This window comes from Drosophila navojoa, chromosome 2 (assembly GCF_054131105.1).
Source record: "Drosophila navojoa isolate 15081-1374.11 chromosome 2, UAZ_NAV_1.0, whole genome shotgun sequence".
Classification (NCBI taxonomy): domain Eukaryota; kingdom Metazoa; phylum Arthropoda; class Insecta; order Diptera; family Drosophilidae; genus Drosophila; species Drosophila navojoa.
In genome coordinates this window covers 24,009,433-24,014,793 of record NC_142890.1, presented here as the reverse complement: position 1 = coordinate 24,014,793, position 5,361 = coordinate 24,009,433, and positions in this window count along the sequence as shown.

Genomic DNA, 5,361 nt, shown 5'->3' with positions numbered 1-5,361 from the left:
ACCATATTCGAGACGAATTCAGTGTGAATTAAGGAGAGTCTCACATTGTTGTGCAAGAGCTAGCCAAGGCGAGTTACTTTAAGAGGGCGTCTTCATTTCAAATATACACTCTATGTTCACGGATGCAGCAACGCTTCTCCGACAGCTCGCTGCTCGGCGAGAGAGCAGCACTCAAGGCCATACGAAATCCACATTTATGACTAGAAATGTTTATAACGTGCTCCAACAATACAATGTGAGAGCAGGTGCAGTGGCTGGTGCAGGTGCAGGTGCAGGGCGGGGGCTTGTCGGCAGGCAGTCGAGAATACGGCTCAAAGTGGCATGCAGCGACTGACGTGCCACTGACAGTGAGAATATGTTGTGTGTGTGCGTGAGTGAGTGTGGCCTTTGTGTGTGTGTGTGTGTGTGCGATCATAATCCGAAAAACGTTGTAAAAATTCCAAAAGCAGCTCATGTGTGAAGCACTTTTCACATGCGATTTGTGTTGAAAGGCGCCCTGGGACATTATTTAAAGGTGACAGGCGACACGAGATCCACTCTCCACGTAGCCACAGTCCGAAGGCGCAGCTGGGTCAGGTGGTGCAGTCTAGAGCTCACAAAGGTCATTTAGTCAACGGGCAACTGTCAAGGCGAGTGGGCGGCCGCCGGCCGGCGCGACGGCCAGCTAGGCTGCATCAGCCAGCCCTTGCAGCTCGTCAGGCTCGTCTTCTCTCTCTCTGTGTGTGTGTGTGTGCTCCAGTGTCCTGCCTGCTCGTCAGCGTCAGTGTGAGCCAAGTGATTGTGATGCTTAAAAGGCCAAGTGCTTGTGGCAGCTGTTGCAGCTGTTGGATGAAAAGTCTTTCTCGGTTTTAGTATAAACTGAACTATTCTTAAAGCCTGCCAGTTAATTTAGTCGCGCTGCAGCCGCCAGTGGAATGCATCTCAATGCTGACAGCAGATTTGCATTTGTTTGCTCATTTGATGCTGCTGAAGGCATTTGTAATTAAACCACAAGCAGTGGGTGGCCACGTGCGAAGCCAAGCCAAGCCAAAGAGCTGGTTGTTTGTTGTTGTTGTTTATCAGGCGACTGTTATTAATATTTACCAAGGCTTTGATAGCTTGTTCAGCCCTATGCCTGTCATGGTTTTGGTTGACTGCAGTTGAGCAAACAGTCGGCAGGTAAACAGTGAAAAGGTGCGTTGCAAGTTTCAACTGTCAACAGAAACTTTATGCAGAGGATTTTCATTTTATTGCGCACTTGCATGCAAAAGCAACAGACTGCGACATACTTATGAAATGACTATCACTTCTTATATATGTATATGAGATCTGCGATATACGATATTCGATGTTCAATATTTATATAAAAAGGACTTCATAAATTTTATATAGTATATGCAATATTTATGATATAAAATATATATGACAAAAACGGTATTTGACATAATTTATTTTAAAAAAATACGATATTCAAAGAAACAATAAGGGAAATACGATGCATGGTATATACGACATACGACATACGACATACGACATACGACATACGACATACGACATACGACATACGACATACGACATACGACATACGACATACGACATACGACATACGACATACGACATACGACATACGACATACGACATACGACATACGACATACGACATACGACATACGACATACGACACACGACATACGACATACGAAAAACGACATACGACATACGACATACGACACACGACATACGACATACGAAATACGACATACGACATACGACATACGATAACAGCAAGGAAATGTACATTGAATGCGCTCTGATAACAAATGTCTTCGGGTTTATTAATACTTATGATGCCATTCAGAGTCATCAACTTGTAGGCTCGTATATTTACCCAAATCAATGTATAGTAGAGTTCCGCACATGGCCCAGGATTTACGGACTCGGGCACGTTAACACGTGCCAACTAATAAAATGTTTATGTGCCCGCCCCAAAGAGAGAAAAAGGATTGCAAACCAATAAAATTTCAGCAGCACGCACCGAGGTCTTAAGTCCGAGACTGACCCACAGATATGAACCCTTTTGATATTTGCTTGAAATTTAATTTATGTGTCGAATTTACGATATTTGCCGAATTAAAATCAACACACATGCACACACAGAGCCAAGGCATCATGAATCTGCCGGCATGCCTCATTTGGTGCAATTTAAAAAACATACAAAGTTTAGCAATCACAGAAGTTTGGGTTCAACATTTGCCAAACTCGGCAAACTAATGTGATATTTCTTGATAATAGAGCTGATTGTTCGGTGGCTTTGATTGCTGCTCCGCGACTCCATAGCTCCACAGCTGCACGGCTCAGTTACCCAGCTGCTTTTGAATTCCGTGCTCGCATCGCTTGCCATAAAATGCGATTAATGAACGCAATTTGAACTTCCGCTTCCGTTTGTTGCCATCTGCTCATACATAACTAAATTGGCTCCACAATGCTAAAATGTTTGAAAACTCTGTGAATTTTTCATAAGACAGAATCCATGCTCAAATTAAATATTTCAATGCTGAGCAGCTGAAGATCAGAGACGCATCGAGCAGCAAGCCGTATGGAAGAGTACGAATTTGTTGAAATAATGCGCTTTAACGCAACACTAACCAGCCCAACGAACAAAAACGAAACGTGGTCAGAAAGTTCAAACTAATTATGTTAAAAGCTTTCCGTCAAGCCACGTCACAAATAAGAGAGCGGACTGCGGGCTGGCTGCCGCCACAGGACCTTGTAAGCGTCGAACAATACACCAAGCCAAGCATAATATGTATGCTAAATTAAACGAAAACACGCAGCAGCTGCTAAACGCAGGCAGACCACAGGCGAGCTGGCCGGTGGAACCAGAGGCGGAACCACCAAAGGGCGACGCCAACTGTCAAATCCAAAGCCAAAAACCATCACCCAGGACAGTGACAGACTCGTCATCAACTGCCATTGGGGGCCTGGGCAATGTGTCGCGCTTTAATGCGGCGCGTCCTGACCGTCGGACAATGGAAAGTCTCGGGCGGAGGGTGAAAAATATGTATATGGTGGAGGGGCGGGTGTGGATGGTGTGGCATAGTGTCTCCTTGATGATATTCATAAATTTAATTTGAGTCGCCCTCTTCAAATCTGCCGAGCAGTGTCCATTTCCTTTACAGCAATTTGCGTTTTAATTATACAAAGTGAAGCTAATGCGCTCAATATAGGAAATAGAAGGAGATTTAAAGAATTTCATTGCGTGGGCGAGGAGCTAAATTAATTTGCTGAGAAAATTCAAATAGTCGAAGGTAACTTGACGGAAATTCCTAATATGTAATTTAATTGCAGTAGCTAAGATGAGTTCAATTAACAGTCAAAAAATTTGCTATTAATTTGCAATTTTCATCGACTTAATTCAAGTAATATTTACTCGCACTCAGCATCCACTTCATTAGCTTAAAGTTTTGTTCAAAGGCAAATTTTTACAACAGTTTTTACTATTTTTGCTTAGCTTGGCCAATGTTGCAGAGAGGGAGAGAGAGAGAGAGAGAGAGAGTGAGAGGGGGAGGACGGGTTGGCTGGTTCAAGGCCAAAATGCAAACAATGGAATTCATTTTGTAGCACAAAAGAATTTCAATTGCAGTGCATACAAATTACTTTGAGTAAACTTTTTACAACTTGCTGCTGCTCGTCCGGGTGATTGGAGCTCGCAGCTTGGCCGAGTCCTCTGGAGTGTGACGAATCAGTTGCTTAAGGATTGCTCCAGCCACATGACGATGCTTGTCGTTTGCTGCTTTTGTTATTGTTGCAGGTGTCGCTGCGATTGGTGACGGGCGCCATAAATTATGGCTGAGTATACACAAAGCAGCCTCATTGTGTAAACACGCTGCGAATTGTGCGAACCGAATTGCAGCCGAGAGAAATACGGGAACAGAGCAATGCGATGCCCAAAGGCCACACAACAGCAGCAGCAACAATATTATGAACAAATAAGCATGTGTCTACACAATAACCCATTAAAGCGCACGCAGCTAAGTAGGAAAACATAAATCATGTATCTCCAAATATGCTTATTAAATATTCTATCAATTTATGTCCGGCTGGTGAATGCCATAAAACAAAGCGAAGCGAAGCTGAGCTTGGCTCTCGCTCTGATTGCAGCTCTGTGTGGCTATCTCCCTCGCTCTCCCTCTCTCTCTCTAGCACGCAGCTCGATTCATTCATAGCCATTGGCTTTTGTATGTGTATGTGTTATTCTTACGTTTAACACTCAGGGCATATACTTCATGGTGTCCAAAAATAATATAACACTGCTGCTGTTGCTTTGACTCAACACATTCAATATATATACATAAAAATACATATATTTGTATATACACAATCTTTTACTATATGCACACATTCCATTTTTGTATATATTTTAGCAAACAACGAACAGTTCAGCATGCTTCAAGGCTGCCGACGACAAAGTTTGCAACAAAATTAAAGTTTCAAGTTTTTACAGCGATTTCATTTTGCCCGGAAATTGCCTTAAATGTCCACTTAACTCTCATTCAATTAACTTTAACTTTAACTTTAGTTACTGTAGCCATAGTAACAAGAGCAACATTATTAAGTGGATCCAAAATCGACAAAGAAATAAATAAATAAATAAAAATAGGTAACTTGTTTGCTCTTACGACTCAATAGTTTGATCTTGCAATGCAAACAAGAGGCTTGCTTGGGTTAAAGTTTGTCAGGTGAAAATACAAAAATAAAATATTTATCTAAATAGCAATAAATTGTGAAAAATATGTGGATGCAATATGCAAAATGTAGATGAAGTATGAAAACCTTTGCTTTTAAAAATGAAGCTAATATGAACATAACTAATAAAGAGCGAGAGGGAGAGGGAGAGAGAGAGGGAGAGAAAAGGACATCTTACCATATCAAGTTCTGATGTAGAAGTGAAAGTTGGTAAGACTGAAAGAGGCCAAAATTAAATTCTTGTTCAGGAGTTTTCAAAGCAAAGCTTCTCTGACTCTGCCCATGACTCAAGTAACTAATGAATTAAAAGTTTTGCTTAATGGAAATTTACTTACTTTTATGCTATAATCCAATATATGGGTGTCCATTTCAATCTGTACCCTATATTAGGCAGTTGGCATTTATGAGGGAATGGGTAATCTATTAACCAAAGCAGTGAACGTTACTTCTCATTCAGTTATTCGTCTTTATGTCAAAATTCAATGAATTGAATTGGGACTCTTTGGAAACTAGATGTTTCTGAAATATTTTCCGTGGACATGCCAAACAGTAAAAAGTCTATTTTATAGTTATTTGAATGTCTGTTTGTATTTTAATATACGTCCATTGAATTTATTTGGCCGACTTTATTGATTGC